Here is a 20,924-nt window from a genome sequence, read left to right as displayed (position 1 = left end):
AATGCTGGCTTGATTTATGCTGATTCTACTTGTGTAGACACACCTAAAATCACTCACCAATCCAAGAACACATAAATGAAACATCATTCTTTGTCAGTTCGTATAATTTTATTCTACACATTTATTGACTGGTTACAAATTATTTTCAAACTTTAATACATTAAAAATACTTTCTTTTTTTCTTTATTTTCTTGACCAGGAAATCAGCAAGAACTCAGTCAGCATTTCTCACATAGGGCTTTTCACGTGGGCTGCTTAAATGTATATGTAGAATCCAGTCTTCTGAGGACTCACTGTTTTGCTTAGGAATAGATGCTGCCTGTTAGAAGCATCAAGTAAGCTCAAGGAACCTCAAGGAAGCATGCCATTTAAAGCCTTATAACTCTATTCTTTACCAGGGTATTCTCCTGATGCTTTGGTTGTTGAGAGTGTCTACAAGAGCAAGCATTCTGTGAGGAGCAGGGAGACACCATATGACTTATACTTACTGAGATTTCCGAGTGACTTGCTATCACTTGTACTGCATTTTACCAGTCAAATCTCTCAAAAACCACCCGATTTAAGAAATAAGAGGAGTGGTAAAAAACTCTTAGGGACAAATACATCTTCAACATATATTGTTCCAAGCATTCCGTGTAAGGCATATTCAACAACTAGTGAAACTTGTGTTGGCTGTACCTAGGTGTCTTTCTCCATGTGTGCATGTATACATGTGTATATGTATGCGTGTGAATAGTAACATACATGTATACATATATAAGAGCATATACAAACATATATGCATATATAAGTAAATATACACATATAACTATATGTGCATATATCAGTTGTTCAGTGATTTACTCTCTAGTTACCAGCAAGTTCTCATTCTCACAAAGTGTACAAGATAAATTGCTCTGAGGATCTGTGCTCTATGATGTGCATCCGTTGTACTCACTTCGCCCATTCCTTTGTTTTTCATCCCTGTGAACAATTTCTGTCTACTTTCCATAGGATAGCTTTGTTTTCATTACAGGAAGTTACTAACTGATAATAAAAGAAAAAGATTGTTAAAAAAAGTACTTTTAGGTTACATGTTAAAAGTATCTTATTTATCCCAATGATTCCTATGAGATAAAATTTATATAAATAGTAGTAAAAGTGAGATCTGGTGTTTTGCCATTTAGAATAGCAAAGAATAATATCACGTCCTTTTATAACTTTTAAAGAATGCAAAAGTAACTGATGGTCACTATCATGTTGCCACAAAACCCGTGGATCCATAAGGATAATAGTAGACCAGCAGAAATTCTAAGTTGCAGACATGGAGCATGAAAAAAAGAGGAAATGAGAGAAAGTGAAAGAGAGAGAGAAATATCATAATACTTAAAGTGCATAACACATAAACAAGAGAAGTATGAGAATATTCATATTTGATGTATTATAACCCATCAACATGAAATATGTTATTTTGATAAAAAATAAAAATGACGCAGAAGAAATTATAAATGGAAAAACAATCTTCACAGAAGCAAATTCTCAGAGATATTTTATGACTTTGTAAAGGATAAAGTGGCTGAATGTTAGTATAATTTTAGAAGTACGACAATTCACAAAAATATAAAAAGATATTCATATTTTTCATTATAAAACCCAAAGCAGAAAGCAAATATTGTTTAGATGATTTTTTTAAAAACACAGTTTCTCAGGTGTGGGGAAGGTGGCTCAGTGTTAGAGGGCTGGGCTTCCATGCATGAGGTCCTGGATTTGGTTCCTCAGCACAACATAAGCAGAAAAAAGATGGAAGAGGTGCTGTGCCTCAAGTGGTAGCGCTAGCTTTGAGCTGAGGGACAGAACCCAGGCCCCATGACCAACAAAATCAACAAAACAAAACAAAACACAATCTCTCACTTTTGTGACCTCAACTCAGCAATACCGCTGTGTCAGCCTAGGGCTAAGATTTTAGGTGTTTACATTTATCAACACTCCTGATTCAGAATCTATTTGTTCATTTTTAAATAAATATTTTGTTCTTAATTTTCCTCTTTGTAAATTCACATGCACATATAAAAATTGGTATGTACATCACAGTAACCTTCTCAATGATGACCTCCTAATGATTACTTACAAAAAGTTGTACTATATTACATCAAGTAAAAATGAAACCAATAATTAAATATTAAAAATTAAAAACATAATAAAACAAACCGATTACCAGTGTTTTCAGCCTTTGAAGTATACTGCATATTAGATTTTACTATTTTCTCATATTCCTGTAAATTTAACTCTGGCTAAGTTTATGATGTTCAAAAAGAGTTTTATAGAATATGAGTAGTCTTTAAAATTAGCCACTAAGATTACCATTTATTGCTCTTCTCATCATTTGTTTATGGCTTATATCATCATTTGTTAGGAATCCCTAAAATTTTAAAAGAAACTGTGTAGTTAAAGTCTTAACTCTTCACTCTGCTTCTTTACAAAAAGACTTTGCAACTTCTCATTAATAAGGTTTCTATAAACTCTGAAATGTACATATTTAGTAGTATATATCTGATACCATAAATCTTAAATACTTTGTAGAAAAGTTTATACCTGCCAAACAGTCCTAATTTTGGCATATATAAACAAATTCCCAACATTAAACATATTTAAAACATTAAAAATTTTAACAAACCTTAACACTTGCTGCAGTGTTCATTATGACAGGTGCCTTGAATAGAATAATTGAATTCCTCCTCCTACAAATCTCTTGAACAACAAATATCTGGAATTATTTTGTTTTTGACATATCAATTTAGACTTTACACTTATATGTGTGTTTATGTAAGAAATATTTGGTTCTAAAATTTCATGACAATTGTTTTCAACTTACTTTTTTGTTGAATTGTCTAGTTTAATAAAATCAATTACACTTTTTATATAAAAATGTTCTGTGCTCAATTCAGCATCACATACACTAACATTGGAATGATTCAGAGAAGATTATCATGGCCCCTGCACTGGGATAACTTGCAAATTCCTGGATCAATCCATATTTTTACAACAACAGATGCTGGAGGACATGTGCCCACCCTGGAATCGTACGGCATTGTCGGTGGGAGTGTAAACTGTTCAACAACTTGGGAAAGCAGTCTGGAGGTTCCTCAAAAGACTACATAAAGATCCTGTATGACCCAACAATACTATTTTTGGGGATTTAACCAAATGGTCACAAACAAGAACATACTAATACTACCAGCACAACTATGTTTATTGCCGCATTATTCACTATAGCTAAGATATGAAATCAACCCAGATGCCCCTCAGTAGATGAATGGATCAAGAAAATGTGTTATATATACACAATGGAATTCTATGCCTCCATCAGTAAGAATGACATCGCCCATTTTGTTAGGAAATGGAAAGACTTGGAAAAAAAAAAACTTTATTAAGTGAAGTAAGCCAAGTCCAAAGAAACATAGGTCCCATGGTTTCCCTTATTTTCAATAATGAATATATGTCTGGGATAAGCAGAAAAGGTCAAAATCTATGTGCATACGAAGAGATAAGATGATTAAGGGAAATGAACACCAAGATAAGGACACAAGTGGTTTTTTTGTTTTTTTGTTTGTTTCTTGCTATTGTTTCTAACGTACTTATAATGTGCTATGTGATTTTTTGGTTTCTTTATATGTTCCTCCTCCACGCTATAACCCCTGTTTTCATTGTATTTGAAGTTGATTCCCCTACATCTTGTATGTATGCTTCTCTAATTTGGGGAGGGGAAGGGGAAAAATGCTCAAATAAGGATACAGTTTGACCCATTGTAACAAGGAGATATGCACAAGACACTATGTTGAAAAATGAACTTTAAAATTTAGGTGGGGAGAAAAGGGGAGGGGAGCATAATTCTGGATGTGGGAGGGAAGGGATGGTAGGGGAAATATAAAGGAGGACATAACAATGCTTATTAGGTAATGTACGAATTACCTTGCTCATGTAAATATAACCCCAATATTCAATATGAATATTGAATTGAGAGAGTAAGAGAATGGAGCAAATATGAATAAATGTGCATGTACGTGTTACCTCATGCATGCCCCCACACACATATGCATGTGTGTTGGCGTTCTCAGAGTTTGAAATCAGGGTTTCAAGGTCTTGCTAGGCCTTTCCTCTCTAAATTGTTGAGCTACAATATGAGCTACATCTCCATTGCTGGCTCTTTGCTAGCTCATTAAAAAATTTGAAAAATAATTTCATGATTTTTTTGCCCTGATTGGCTTCCAACTGTTATCCAGAGATCTCAGGCTCCTGAGTAAATATCCCGAGTAGATAGGATTACAGGTGTGACCAACCAATACAAGGCTTTCAGAATAATTTTAAAAAATGAAGAAAATTTACTTCATGGGGATCTGTTTTATCATCTCCTACTTTGAAAGCATTTAGGAGTGATTATCGGTGAATTTATTTCTTTTTTGGATTCTTAAAAGACAGTAATGGATGATATTTAAAATTTTCAGTACTTTTTAAAAAGGATAATGGAACCGTGAGACAGAAGAAATTTGCCTCTATTTGGACCTCAATTTATCGGCTCAGCTCTGTGCATGATAACCCAATGTCACCAACACAGTCTGTGTTGAAGACAAAATGTGACAGAAAACAATCACCATGGGCAATATTTTGTATGCTATTATTTCTTGGACAATATGACTATTGAATTGAGAGAGTAAGAAAATGTAGAGATTTTACCTACCTTTTTTGTATTGCTGAAAGACCTTTGGAAACTGACTCATTTCCTTCCTCACCGTGTGTCTTTGGGCCATGCACTTACTGCCTTTAATTACAATTTTTCTCAACACTAATATGGTAATAACATTAGTTTTATAACAAATGTTATCTTAAGAATTTAGAAACAATAAACTCGTGAAATACTTAAAATAAACTTCTATAAATGAGCTTTGAGTTGAGCCAAGAGATTTTTAAATACTAAATAGAATACAACAAATATTAGAGAAACCATTACATGCAGTGAGCAACCAGAAGAATTGTTATCTATTGACCATACTCTGCTTCCAAGGAAGACAGGTGGATAAATTCTCATGCTGTAAATCAAACTGGTTATCTTATATTTTGGTAGTGTAAAAATATCAGGGAGAGAATCATCAAGGAATGTTGTAGACTGAGCTGAAGACCATATGAAGATGTGCAAAACTGATAAAACATAAAAGTATCTGAACAGTATATTGTGTTTTACATCATTTAAGTTACATCGTAAAGATAAGGAAGACCGAGAAGAATGAAGTGTCTTTTTGATATTCTATCATATGTCCTTATAAAGATGAACTCTTTCCTCATTCTTGTAGAAGCATCATAAGATAAGAGGAACTGTATTTTTGTTTGCTTTTTTCCATTTTTTCTTCATTTTGAAATCTGAACTACATGAGATAGAAGGAAACCAAAGGAAATTATTCACACAGGTTTAGAGAGAACAATCAACGTAAAATAAATAAAACACATATAGCCTTGTAAAAGGTCTACCTAAATTAATTTATAAAGTCTCAAGCATAAACAGAAAATAATTTAAGCAGTATCATGTTATTGAAATTGAAAAATGTTAGGAATTTAATTTTTTTCCTTTCTACTACCTTGAATTAATTATTGACTTTGTATAGAGAGATTAAAAATGAGATTAACAAGAAACTTGATGAAAAATGGACAAAAGTTCTGAATAGACATGTTTTCCAAAAAGCCCTGAATATCGCAAGTCGATTTACAAAGTTGTGTTTAATAAAACTTCTATGCTGGCTTAATGCTTTTTGAACAGAAGTCATTAGAGAAATGCAATTTAAAATTACAATGATACAACTTCATAACTATTATAACTCTTATCAAAAAAAAAAAACGAAGGAACCAGATGTTGTGGTATAGGCTTGTAATTACCAGCATTTAGGAGTTTGGAGTAAAAGGATTTGAGTCTAAGTCCAGTCTTGGCTATTGCACACAGTAAAAACCTTCCCTTTAAAAAACTCAAAATATAATAATGTTGTCTGGTGAGAGTGTGGAGAAAAGGAAATTTTCTACACTTGTGGTCAAAATACAGGTTAGAATTCTCCTTGTAGAAAGTAGTATGCCGTTTTCTAAAGAAAAGTTGAAATATCATCTGACCCACCAATCATGTGATTATTTCTCTCTGGGTAACTCATAAACATATCTGTAGTTCATTGTTATTCACATTATTCACAAATACAGCCAAGATATAAATCGAAGTTCAGTGTTCAACTACAGATTAATAAAGCAACTGTGTGCATGCACAAATATATATTTCTGTTTCATCCTTAAAATAGCAAGAGACTTCTCCCATTAGCCAAAACTTATAATGACCTCAAAGATCTATTCTATATGAGGAAAAATGTTGTCTTCTGATTTTTGTACACACACACACACACACACACACACACACACACACACACACACACACACACACACACACACACACACACACAAACCAACCTCAAACATTAAGGGAGAATTTTTTTTAAGTGAAGCAAAGTGGAATTTCTGAGGCATTTAGTTCACAATGTAGAAGATAGTAGATATACATGATGATGAATAATACAGTTGTAAAGTATGACATGAGGATATAGGGGACAACACTAGTCTTACATAGGAATGAAGCTAAGTAAGTAGGAGTTGTTCTTCCTAGTAGGGTTTGCTCTTTTAGATGTTCTTTCTTCAGTAAAGGATAAGAAGAACATTTTTAAAAATATATCTGCTTATTTGCAGAAATAATAACAAACAATATAGCAATAATGTTGGATGCTCAACATAGAATAAAATGTCAAATTAAAATACATGAGATTATCCTTGATGTTAACTAATTAATACAAATATGGAAAACCATGGGACTTATGTTTCATTAAGTCTCGCTTATTTCACTTAATATGATTTTTCCCAAGAACTTCCATTTCGTTGCAAATGAGGTGGTATCAGTTTTCTGATGAAAGGATAGTATTCCATGTGTGCGTGTGTGCATCTCATTTTCTTGATCCATTTATCTACTGAGGGGCATCTGGGTTGATTCCATATCTTACCTATAGTAAATAATACTGTGATAAACATAATTGTTCTGGTAGCTTTAGTGTGGCCTTGTTTGTGGTCACCTGGTTAAAAATGGGATTAGTGGGTAATAGGGGTGCATTATTGTGTATATAAAGGATAAATTTAGTAGATGAGCAGAATAGCTCTATAACTATATACATTTGACCATATAAGGTGATTCTAAGTGAAATGAATTCCAAGATATGTTCTTTGTTTTTATTGTTCTTAATATACTATGTGATTCTTTTTCATCCTTTTGTATTTTCCCCAACTATGGTTTATACCCTGTAGCCACTGTATTGGATTTTTATACCCTGGTTATTGTAAATATGTTTATCTGAACTAGGGAAGGAAAAGGGAAAAATGGTGAGACAAAGGACAAAGGAGTAACCTATGCAACAGTGAAATACACAAGACAACATGTTGGAAATAATCTTGGAGGGGCCGTTTGGAGGGAAGAAGGAGAAAAATGGGTGAAGGGATAACAAGTTAGAAAAGAAATGAACCCATTACCTTATTTATGTAACTATAACCCTTCTGTACACTAAACTGACACTAAAATTTCAGTAAAATATAGGATATGGTACTGGGGAAAATACTGTACTATACAAAGATTAGAACAGCTGTGGAGAGCAGTAATTTTAATTTAACATAGCAAGTAATAAACTAGCATACAGATTTTCAGCCTCATATCAGTCATTAAAAAGGGAAAACAAAATACACAATCAGCAAACCAATAGAGATAAAATAGAAAACTAAACAATTAAGACAAAACTTGGACCAAAAATAACAAATGACACAATTAGGAAACCAATAACAAGCTGGTAAGTTTAAAAATATTACCCATAATTTTATTAAATGTTGTTTACATCACAATTTGTTAGAACTATGGTTAAAATCACAGTTTAGTACTATATCATTTTAATAATAGATTACTTATTATTGATTTCTTAATGTATATTTAATATATAATTTTACTTTTAGCTGCTACAGAAAAGAAGAAAGTGAAACTAGTTTCAATAATATATTTCATGCATAGTGAAATTGACAAACATTAGAATATAAACAAATAATGTATCATTACTGCTTTAATTCTGGGAATTATTGTAATAGTTCAAAGTGCATTCTACACTTAGCACTCATCTTAACATCAAATAATAAGTTATTGCACATGACTCGGTATCAGGTGGAAAGGTTCAGCACTGTGGGAAAATTTACACCACACAGTACATGAGGGTATGATTCCTCTCATCTAGTTTAAATTATGGAAATTTGATTTCTACATGCATGTTAAATTCCTGTGTAGGTGACATCTATAAAATTACATACAATTATGTACAAGAGGAGTATTTCAGATGACACATAAAAATCATATTCATTAGTTAAATTTTTATTATTCTGTACCAAATAAATATTTATAAAGAGACTGAATTTCTGAGTAGATGGTGTATGTGTGCCAGATTACACGTATTGAGGCTTACTTTATATTTCTAACATTGTTTCTACAATTGAATTTCATTTTCCATAATGGGTTAAGTATATTATATTGGATATATGAAAGTAAACTGAATGTTTATTCCATTGATCCTTTGCCAGTTGTCTAATCCCAATATAAATTATCCATGTGTTGGAAGTAATGAAAATAACAATGGATATAAGCAAGATAAATCATTATGTAGTTGACAATTATTTTCACCTTTATTTTGATAGTTGGTCCTCTTTTACACAACAGAATATTCTTGGGGAAATGTGCTCCAGGCTGACCACAACTGTAGAATATTATGGTTTGATCTATCATAAAATAAGGAAGGAAGGGGAATCTTCCTTCCAAAAGTCTGCTCCAAGGGATGTGATCAGTTTTATGGTGGAGACTTGGAAATGAACATTTTTCACAGTCAACCCTGAAAAGCCAATTTGATAGACCATTTCTGTATGTGGTTATATAGAAGTATTTATGGCTTTGCAAGTATGCCAGATTCCCTCGTTTTGAGAAAATTAAAACAGGAATTCAGTCAGCTGTTCTTTGTATCTTTAGGAGAAAAACCCATTGAATATAGGTCAAGGGATCACTGGGGCCCAAAGAAGCTAATACTTTGAATAGTAATCCTAGACCTCTAAAAGAAAACAAATAAAGAAAACAAACAAAAAACTCCAGTAAGCACAGCTAGTCAGGGCTGCTATCACAGATGACATGAAGTCAGGCAAGAAATAGAAGCTGAGAGTCATTTAGCTAATAACTAATATAATTTTTTATGAGGCAGACTGCAATGAGACTCCAGAGAGAGGGTCATAAAGACTGATGAGAGAGACTGAAAATGGTCATATGAAGATTGGAAAGTAGAATTTCTTCTAGAACTAATAAATCTTATAAAGCTTGTGTATGAAAGAACAAGACAGCAGACCAAATTCCAGAAATGCACAATTTCTTAGATGTCAGCTTAGTGAATTATCAATGGAAATCTTTGAAATCTTAAATATTTGACTACATGTGGAAGAAGGACAACTGCTGAAGAGAAAGAAAATGTCATCAACCTGTTAGGAGGTCCAATATCACATTAGGAAGTAATCAAGCAATGATTTGTAATAAAAAGAGAAAAAAATTATTCCAAATGAGGGATTCATTTGTTTTGTGTAATAGTTCTTGATGTAGGTGCTAGCAATTTAACATACAATTGATCTAGTCCCACAGCTGAGTTCATATTGACTGCAGTAATCCTACATGAAGGAAAAGAGAAAATTTACAAATGTCTGATGAAATGAGTTGAGGTTGAAGTATCCTAATAGTGATATCTGAGGTTTAGACAAAGGTGAAGAGGTGGATTTTCTTTTCTAAAAATACCTCATTTTCAGCCTGGTGCCAGTGGATCACAGCTGTAATCCTAGCTACTCAGGAAGCTGAGATTTGAGAACTGCGGTCTAAAGACAGCCTGGGCAGGAAAGTCCCTGAGACTTGTGTCTCCATATAACAATCAGAAAATCAGAAGTGGCACTGTGGCTCAAGAGGTAGAGCACTCACCTTGAGTTGAAGAGCTCAGGGACAGTGCCCAAGCCCAGACTTCAAGCCCCTTGACCAACAACAAAAAACCTCCCTTTTCTTGGACTACCTACATCTTTTCCTAACATTCAACAAAGAAGCCATTTTATAACCCACTACATTTAATTCCTATCCTAGCTACTGCAAGTAGAATGATTTGGTATCTTATGTCAAAAGGTTCGTATTTGTGGAAACAAACCCAGCAGTGGTAACTTTTTACCATTCCTTGAACTCTGGGCCTCGGCCCTGAACATGGTTATGCTAGTAGCTTTCATGTGAGCTTGTTTGTTATTTATTGGATTACTGCCCATGAAGGAATTACTGGGTCTTAAGGGAAATCTATATTTAGTCTTTTTAGAAAACTCCGTACTGTATTCCACAGTGGTTGAGCAAATTTAATTTCCCTTTAACAGTGTAATAGAGTTCCCAATTGGCTACATCCATGCCAGCATTTGCTATTGTTTGTTTTCTTGATAATGGCCATTCTAACTGGGACTAGTTAGAATCTGTCTTGTTTAATTGTAGATTTGTGGGTATCTTCTAGCTATCATAAATGAATGAATCCATGAAACCTATATTGATCTGAGTCTGCATTTCGTTCTCTATGCTCTTAGTATAATTTTCCCAAGCATTTCATTTTCCTTAAGACTGGTGAAAAGTCATCCTTTCTGATGGGTGAATAGAATTTCAGTGTGTGTGTGTGTGTGTGTGTGTGTGTGTGTGTGTGTGTGTGTAAGATGACTAAAGGCCCATGAGTTCACTTGAAAGCCTTCTGTTTCGTCTGTAATTTTGTAATTCCATATTAAATTTGGATTGCTTTCTCTACTACATTGAATAATATTGTTGGGATTTTGATGAGTATTGCATTGTCAATTGCTTGGGGGCAGTATTGCGGTTTCATCATGTTAATTCTGCCAACCAGAAACATTAAAAGCTGTTACATTTGTTTGAAACTCCTTCAATTCCCCTTTTTATATTTTTAAAGTTTTCAGAGAAGAGGTCTTTCACATTTTTAGTTAAAGTAATTACTTTCTAGTTTTGTTGTTGTTGTTGTTGTTTTGTTTAGATTTGATTTAATTTTGAGGCTAATACATATGAGGTTGTTTTTTGGATTTCAGCACAGATCTTTCCATTGTTGGTAACACAGAAAAACTACTGATTCTTGTGTGTTTTATACCCTGCTACATTGCTGAAATTTAGCATCACCTTTACTACTTGAGGGAGGAAGCTATAGGGTCCTTTAAATGCAGAATCATTTCATCTGTAAAAAGGGATAATTTTACTTCTTTCCTATTTGCATCCCATTTATGTTTTTCTCTTGCATATTGCTCTTGCTTAGAAAGTCCACTACCATATTGAAGTGTAGTAGAGAGAATGGACATCCTTTTGTCATTCCTGATTTTAATGTCTTCATGCTTCCACCGATAGGTAAATGCTAATTATCTCTGTCATATACATGCTCTGTATTATATTGAGGAATGTTCCATGTATTCCTAGCTTCTAAGACCTTTTAATCATAAAGTGGTATTGGAGCTTGTTCAAAGCTATTTCTACATCCCTATAGACAATCATGTGTTTCTTGTCCCTTCTTCTGCTGATGGTTTGTATGATGTTTATTGACAAGAATATTGAATCCTAATGTATCCTAGGATGAATTTTATTTGATTATAAAATATGACTTTTTTGTTAGCTGCTGAAATTGGCTGGTGAGAATATTATTGAGAAGTTCTTCATCATTGCTTGTCAAACAGTTCGGTTCATAGTTCTCCTTCTTTGGTGAGTCCCTATGTTATTTGGGGAAGAGTCTAATTCTAGCTTCATAGAATGTGTTTGATAATTTCATTTCCCTTTCTATTCCATTGAAGAGCTAGATCTGAGTGTTGTAAGTTCTTTGCAGGCCTTAATTTCATGATAAATTCATTGAGTCCTAGATTTTTCTGGAATGGGAAGTGATTTATTGACATTTCATTTTCATTTCTTCTTATGTGTCACTTCTTGGTTCAGATTGAGTATAGAAAAGCATCAATTTTTCCAGGATTCTTCAGGTGATTGGCATAAGGTTTTCAATGTTCTCTCTTATAACCTTCTCAATTTTGCTTATATCTGTTGTTTTGTCTCATTTTTGTCTCTAATTTTCTCTATTTGGATGAGTTCTTTTATTGTTTTGGGTATTTTTTATGAAGGTGAGATACAGAAGGGTGGGTTACAGTTACATAAGTAATTACTGCATTTTTAACAGTGTTACCCCTTCCCCATACTTTCCTGCTTCCCCCAACCCTGACACCCCACTCCCACAAAGTTGTAAAGTTCATTTCTAACATAGTGTCTAGTGAATATCATCGTTGCTTTGTTTAACCTTTGCCCCACGATTTCTGTGATTTCCCTTCCCTTCCCCAAATCAGATTCACATGTGTAAAACAAAGGGTAAAGAAATCAAAATCAGTGACTAAAGGGAATAAACCAAAGGGTAAAAAATACATAGAAATAGCTAAAAACAGTTCACTATACAATCATCTTTTATCCATTTCTTGGAGCTCATTTCCAAATGAGTGAAAACATGTAGCCTATGATTTTTTGTGTCTGGATTATTTGACTTGTATGTTTCCAAATGATTCCATTTCCTTACAAATGGGGCAATATCATTCATTCTGATGGAAGCACAGAGTTTTGTTGCGAATATCTATGACATTTTCTTGATCCATCATTGCTGGGTCGTAGGGGAGCTCTATTGACGAACCTCTATACTTCTTTACAATATATTTGAACAAGTTTACATTTCCACCAATAGTGCAGTAATGGTCCATTTTGGCCACATTCCCCACCAGCCCAGTATCTGTTATTATTAGTTTTCTTCATAATGGTCATTCTAACTGGGGTGAGGTGGAATCTCAATGTTGCTTTGATTTGCATTTCTTTTATGGACTGAAATGTTGCATATTTCTTCATGTGTCTATTGGTAATTTATATTTCTTCTTCAGAGAGGTATCTCTTTAAATCTTAAGCCCACTTATATTATAAGGGTTGTAGTTTCTTTGAGGATTTGTTTTTTGGGGGGCAGCGTGAACTTTTGAGTCTTTAAGAATATTTGAGATATGAGGCCATTGTGTGTTGCAGAGCAACTAAAGTTCTTCTCCCAATCTGTATGCTTTCTATTTATCTTTCTATCTACATAAGGTCTCTTTTTAGTCAGCTTTGGTAAGGGTCTGTCAAGTCTGTTAATTTATTGAAAGAACCAGCTCTGTTTTGTTGGTCTTTGTCTTTAGTTATTTCTGATTTAATTTTTTCATTTATTTCTGTCTACTTGGTTTTGGACTTGTTCCTCTTTTCAAGGAGCTTGAGGTACATAACTAAGATACTGATTTGAGATTTCCCCAATTGCTTGATGTAGGCATTCAAAGTTTTACATTTTCCTCTAAGTACTGCATTTAATATGTCCTAGGGGAGCTGGTATTTTGTGTGTTCATTTTTGTTAAATTCCAGAAACTTTCAGATTTCCATTCTAATCTCTTCAGTGCCCCACTGGTCATACAGCAATGTGTTGTTCACTTTTCATGGGTTTGACTTTTTTTTTGCTTTAGCTGTTCAATTCTAATTTTATTCTGTTGTGGTCTGACAAGATATGAGAATTCAGTTAATTTTTCTTTCAACTTGGACAGAATTTCTGTGTGACATAGGATAGGTTCTATTTTGGAGAAGCTTCCATGACCTGCTGTGAAGAATGTATAAACTGATACTGAATGTATATTCTGTAGATGTCTATTAGGGTTAGGTGGTCAATGTAGTTATTTAGGTCTTCAGTTTCTTGGTTGAGATTTCCAGTTTAACCAATCCATGGATGACAATGGGTTGAGATGTGTTTTTAGGTTATGTAATATTTGGTTGATGATGTGGCGTGGTCCAGGATTCATGGCATTGATATTTAGACAGGTTATATCCTCCTAATTGATGTTGCCTTTATCAAAATGTAATGTCTCTTCCTACTAATTTTAATTTGAATTCTATTTTATCTTATGTTAGTAATTCTACTGTGGCCTGTTTATGTTGTCCATTTGCTTGAAATTTTTCCTTCCAGCCTTTCAGTTTGAGTATGTTTGTTTTGTCAATAACATGTATCTCTTGTGGACACTGGATGGACGTGTCTTGTTTTTTGATACTACTATCTAATCTATGTTTTCTAATTGGAACTTTCAGTCCATTCATATTGAAAGTTGAGACTGTGAAATATCTAATAATTCCTGCTATGTTATACACCTACTGTTAAGAGCTGTGCCTCATCTACTCTTAATATATTTACCTTGTTCTCTGGTAGGGAGCATTTTATATAACCAGTTCCTGTTCTTCTCATCCTTCTTTATGTAGGAACTGTCCTGAATTTCTTACCTTCCAGGACTGTGAACTTCCCCTCTCTCCACAGTGCACCAGAGTTACTCAGACTCCGAGTTCAAACCCCAGGCCTGGCAGAAATAAAGGGCACACATTCCAATCCAGGGAGCTTCATTAGTCCTTTTAAGATTTTTAGGTTTTTCTTATTTATTTATTAATCTTTTTTTGCCAATCACATGGCTTGAACTCAGGTCGTGGCAACTCTGCCTCAGCTAACATCACCATAGGCTGGAATGGTGCAGCCTCTGGACCCACAGTCCATCCTGGGATCCTAAGCCTCAGGGGATGACAGGAAAACAAAATGAAAATGGCATCAAAAAAAGCTGTGAACTGCGGATGGTTAGTGGTTTCTCGGGTTTCCCTTCCTTTCGTGGTGACCATCCCCAGCCCAAATGGCAAGGCTGCAACCTGTAGATCACCTGGCATTGCTGAAGGTTGGAGGGCTGACATCAAAACCATAGGCCAACCTGGACACTTAGGCCCTGAGTTTGAATCCCGGTTATGCCTCTTACAAAGGGCTGGAGAGCCTACGAAATTATTGCCTGTCCCTAGGAACACCAGAGGAATGTGATCTATGTCATGGTTGGATGAGTAGTTCATCAATCAGTTTAGCATAAAATTAGACCCAATAATCACAGGACACATGTTGACTTTAATTCATAGTTTATTATGCATTAAAAGAACACTATTGATTAAAAGGAGTCCTCACTAAAGAGCTGAGACTCCATAGGAATGTAGTATATGTCATTGAATACCAGATAGACATTTCTGACAGTATCTAAATATCTAAATTTATTTGTATACCATCATCTGCATAGAAAGTTATTGCTATGTTTGCCAAACCTAGGGCTTGATCCCAGGTACTGGGATCCACTTGGCAGTTGAATGGGCTAATGGCTCCGTGATAACACTCACCCATTCATGAATTGTGCCTCCTTGGCCCTTAGTTTAGGTCCCATCATTGCCAAAAATTTCTTCCTAGTGTAAGATTCCATGTGTGACACCTGTTTTCTTTTTCTGTGCAAGTACTAGGTGTCAGGTATGATGTACATCATATATCTGCAAAGCTACATGCTATGGAATAGATTGGAATAAATATAATAAATGATATAGGTGCACTGATAGTCCAGAAAATAAATGCTAAACCAATCAATAATAAAATATAATGAATCACTCCAACAAACACCATATAGACTGAATATGTAGATGTAAGTATAAATCATATATTTAAAATGTCTATAAATGTTACGTCTTTCAGGCTGGTGCTTGAATTCAAGTCTAGGGAAGAGTTGCGAAGTTAATGTATGATTCACATAGGAAATGATAGGCAAGACCTTTGGCACAACCATAATTTTTAATTAAGACTTAATGAAGTGTGACAATACTTACATTCAGGAAATTGAGGCATTGGGAAAGATCCAAGAATCAGTACTCACATGGTAGATAGGATTCTAACACAACTTGCCACATCTCTTTCCTTATACAATTAGGTATTTATTAGCACACAAGTTTCAGCTTATGAATGGATGAATATGGTGCACCAGCCCCACCCCAAGGCTGAATCTCAGGTTATGGGAATGGCCTAGCACCTTTGAGCTCACAGGCTGGTGTGCTCATCTTGATCCATTCACCAGTTTTGCCTGCTAGGCCCTGAGTTCAAATCCCAGTACTGCCAAAAGATTCATCCTTATGTGAGAAGCCCATCAATCCACTAGTTTTCCTATCCTGTGAAGTCCTGAGCCTCAGCGAAGATGGAGAATGCTATATAGGCAACTCTATAGCCATGGGAATAGGTTGTCATCCATGGCAGCACAGATATACCTGTCACCATACTCAATAAAATACACAAAGTCGCAGTATCAGCTCCCGAGTCTGTGCTGCGGCCCTGGCCGGTCAGTGTAGGAACCTTCTCAATAAATTTGCTTCTTTACTGACAAAAAAATACATCCATGAATAAGACTCAAAATAAAAAATAACTACATTTAATGGAAAATGGATACCACAACTGTATGTAAACAGAGATCTTATGTTTAAAATAGGTGGGCTTGTTATTTTGTTCAGTGCTGGGGCTTCAAATCAGGCCTTAGACCAGGCCAGACATTCTAGTCTTCAAGGATGTTGAGCTTCCCCTTCCCCCACAGTGCAATGGGGTTAAACAGACGTGAGTTCAAATGACAGCCCTTACAAAAGTTTCATCCTGATGTCAGAAACCAGGTGTTGCACCTGTTTTCCTCTAGTGTGGAAATCCTGGGTCTCAGATAGGATGGAGAATGAATGCATACACAACCCTATAACAATGGGAACAGGTCATCATCCATGTCACCACAGTTACACCTGTCACCATACTTAGTAAAATACACAATACCTCCATGAATTAGACACAAAATAAGGAGAAGGAGAGCACTGAATGAAAGATACTGTCCACACATGAATGTCAATATAGATCCTATATTTCAAGGATGAATCTATTTCTATCCTGTCCCTACCTGGGGCTCGATATCAGGTCCTTGGAACAGCCTAGCTCCTCAGTTGCTCACAGGCTGTGACCTCTCATTGACCCTTTCACAAATTGACATGCTAGGTTCTGAGTTCAATCCTAGCCGTACCGTAACATGAATCCTGATGTGAGAAGCCCATCAATCCATCTGCTTTCCTGTCCTGTGAATGTCCTGGGTCTCAGCTAGAATGAAGAAGGCATAGGCAACTCCATGGACATGGGAATTGTTACCATTCATGTCAGCACATTTATATCTGTCATCATACTCAATAACATGCAAAATGCATCCCTGACTAAGACACACACTGAAAGCATGATACATTCCACACATGTACGTAAACAGAAATCCTATGTGTAAAATTGGTGGGCATAAGATTTTTGCCAGTGTTGAGGCTTCAATTCAGGCCCTGGGACCAGGCCTGACCTTGTAGTCTTCTTGGATGGTGAACTGCCCCTTCCCCCACAGTGCAACACAGTTGACCTGAGCTGAATTCAAATCCCAGCTCTGGCAGTAAAATGGCACAAATTCTGAACTAGGGTGCTACATTCATAATTTTTTAATTTTTTTCCATACTCAGGGCTTTAACTCAAGTAGAGACAATTCTGTCTCACCTCCGATCATCCTCGGCTGCAGACTCTGGATGCACAGAGCATCCTCGAATCCTAGGACCCCAGGGCTTACAGGAAAACAACAACAACAAGAAAATGACCATGAGAGGAAAAACGCAGCAGGGAATTCCATCTAATGTTTTTGGTATATTTTCCTTTGCATGGTGACGTTGCTGGGTCTGAACCTGGCGGCCTGAAGATTGAAAGTGACTTGGCATGGCTGAAGGCCTGCTGGATATCGGAAGAGCCCCAGGCCAACTAGGAAACTGAGGTCCCAATTTTGAATCCCGTTCCACCCCCCTACATTGAGGGAATGACGGGAGATCCTGAGACATGAGTTTCAGGACCCAGTAAGAGTCATGGAATGCTATTGATCTCATCCTTGAATGAGTAGTTCCTGCAGGATGCAAGTAGGAAATGATAGGCAAGACTCATGGAGTACCGATTATTTTTCATGGAGAGTTGATGAAGCATGACCATAATCATCACAGTCATGAAATGGAAGGATAGGGGAAGATCCAAAAATCAGTAGTCACAGGGTAGATTGGATTTCATCACAGGTTGCCATCTCTCCTACTCTGTTGAAATTTGTGCTTATTATCATAATATCTTGAGCTTATAAATGGATGACTATTGTGCTCTCCAGGACCCTGGCCCCTGGGCTCGATCTCAGGTCTAGGACCGGCCTAGCTCCTTAGTGGCTCACAGGCTGTTGTGCTCATGTGGACCCATTCGCCTATTGGGAATGCTTGGCCCTGAGTTCTGATCCTAGCAGTGCCAAAACATCCATCCTAATGTCAGAAGCCAGTGGTTACATCTATTTTCCTTTCCTGTGGGAGGCCTTAGTCTCAGCTAGGATGGAGAATGCATGGGTCACCCTATGTTCCTGAGAATAGGTTGTAATCCATGTCAACCCAGTTATATCTGTCATCATATACTCAAGAAAATACACAATACATCCATGAATAGCATACAAAATAGAGAGGATCACTACACTCATTGCACAAGAGTCCACACATGGATATGAATGGACATCCCATGTTTCAGTGATGCCTTGAGAACTATTGTGGCCTCCCTAGGGCTAGATCTCAGTTCTTGGGAAGGGGCCAGCTCCATAGTGGCTCAAAGGCTGGTGTGTTCACATGGGCCCATTGGGAAGTTGGGCCTCCTAGGCCCCCAGTTTGAATCCCAGCACTGCCAAAAATTTACCGTGATGTGAGAAACCAGTCATTGCACCTGTTCTTCTGTGCTGTGCAAGGTCTGGGTCTCAGCTAGAAGGGAGAATGCATAGGCAACTGTATACTCATGGGAATAGGTTGTCATGCAGGTCACCATAGATATATCTGTCATCCTATACTCAGGAAAATACACAATACATTGTGAATAAGACACCACATAAAGACAATGACTACACCGAACCCAAGATGCTGCCCATGCATGTGTGAAAATAGAGATCCTCTGGTTTAATTATGAATTTATGACTATAAATGCCCCCACCCAGGCTTGATTTCAGGTCCCAGGAACAACCTAGATGCTTAGTGGCTCACAGGCTGGTGTGGTCACCATGACCCATCCACCACTTGGGCCTGCTAGGTCTTGACTTCAAATCCCAGCCCTACCAAAAGATTCATCCTTATGTAAGAAGCCAATCGTTGCACCTGTTTTCTTGTGCTGTGAAAGTCCTGGGTCTCAGCTAGCATGGAGAATGCTATATAAGCAAGTCTATACTCATGGGAATCGGTTGCCATCCAGGGCAGCACAGATATACCTGTTACCATACTCAATAAAATACACAATGCATCCGTGAATAAGACTCAAAAAAAAAAAAAAAAAAACAATTACATTGAAGGCAAGATGCATACCACACCTATATGGAAGTAGAGACCCTATGTTTAAAAAAAGGTTGGCTTGTTATTTTATCCAGTGCTGGGGCTTCAATTCAGGCCTTAGACCAGGCCAGACATTCTAGTCTTCAAGGATGTTGAGATTCTCCTTCCCCCACAGTGCAATGGGGTTAAACAGACCTGAGTTCAAATGACAGCCCTTACTAAAAGTTTCATCATGATGTCAGAAACCAGTTGTTGCACCTGTTTTCCTCTCGTGTGGAAATCCTGGGTCTCAGAAAGGATGGAGAATGAATGCATACACAACCCTATAACCATGAGAACAGGTCCTCATCCATGTCAGAACAGTTATACCTGTCACCACACTCAGTAAAATACACAATACCTCCATGAATTAGACACAAATTAAGGAGATGTGCACCGAACACAAGATGCTGTCCACACATGTATATCAATGTATATCCTATGTTTAAATTATGAATTTATGCTTATCCTGGTCCTCCCTGATGCTCAATGTCAGGTCTTGTGAATGGCCTAGCTCCTCAGTTGCTCACAGGCCAGTGTCTTCACCTTGACCCTTTTGCCAATTGGACCTTCTAGGTTCTGAGTTCAAATCCTCACAGTAATGAAACATGAATCCTGATGTGAGAAGCCACCTGTTTTCCTCTCCTGTGAAAGTGCTGGGTCTCATATAGGATGGAGAAGGCATAGGCAACTCTATAGACATGGGAATAGGTTGCCATCCATGTCAACACAGTTATATTTGTCATCATACTCAATAAAATACAAAATCCATCTCTGACTAAGACACACAATAAAATGAATAACTACACTGAAAGCATGATGCATTCCACACATGTATGTAAATAGAGATCCTATATGTAAAGTAGGTGGGCATATGATTTTTGCCAGTGCTGGGGCTTCAATTCAGGCCCTGTGACCAGGCCTGACCTTGTATTCTTCAAGGACGGTGAGCTTCCCCTTCCCCCACAGTGCAACAGAGCAACCCAGAACTGAGTTCAAATCCCAGCTCTGGCAGTAAAATGGAGTGAATTCTGAGCTAGGATTCTTCCTTTGTAATTTTTTTAACCAGACTCGGGGCTTGAACTCAAGTCGTGGAAACTCTGCCTCAGTTCCGATCATCCTAGGCTGCAGCCTCTGGACCTACAACCCATCCTCGGATCCTAGGACCCCAGAACCTGCAGGAAAAAAAAAAAACCGCGAGGGGAAAAAAGTGGTGGGAAGTTCCACCTGGCGCTTTTATGTTCATTTTTTCTTTAGCATGGTGACCATATTGGGTTCGAAATCGGCAGCCTGCAGAGTGAAGGTGACTTGGAGTGGCTGAAGGTCTGCTGGCTCTCGGAGAAGCCCCAGGGAGACAGGATATCAGAGACCTCAAGGTCGAATCCTGGTCGTCCCCTTCCATTGTGGGAATGGCGGGAGATCCTGAGATACTCGTTTCCAGCACTTGGAAGGGTCGTGGAATTCAATCAATCTC

At 36.7% G+C, this 20,924-nt stretch overlaps 1 non-coding gene across 1 annotated transcript; it reads left to right on the top strand.

The window, feature by feature from the left end:
* The first annotated feature begins 2,911 nt into the window (after positions 1–2,911).
* On the top strand, positions 2,912–3,018 carry LOC138808688 (U6 spliceosomal RNA). The gene has a single exon (XR_011366575.1). It is a non-coding gene; the product is annotated as a U6 spliceosomal RNA (small nuclear RNA).
* Positions 3,019–20,924: the final 17,906 nt, after the last annotated feature.

This window comes from Dipodomys merriami, unplaced genomic scaffold (genome assembly GCF_024711535.1).
Source record: "Dipodomys merriami isolate MVZ:Mamm:240054 unplaced genomic scaffold, mDipMer1.0.p SCAF_468, whole genome shotgun sequence".
NCBI lineage: Eukaryota > Metazoa > Chordata > Mammalia > Rodentia > Heteromyidae > Dipodomys > Dipodomys merriami.
The sequence above is the reverse complement of the archived record's forward strand: the minus strand, read 5'-3'. Positions and strand labels throughout refer to the sequence as shown.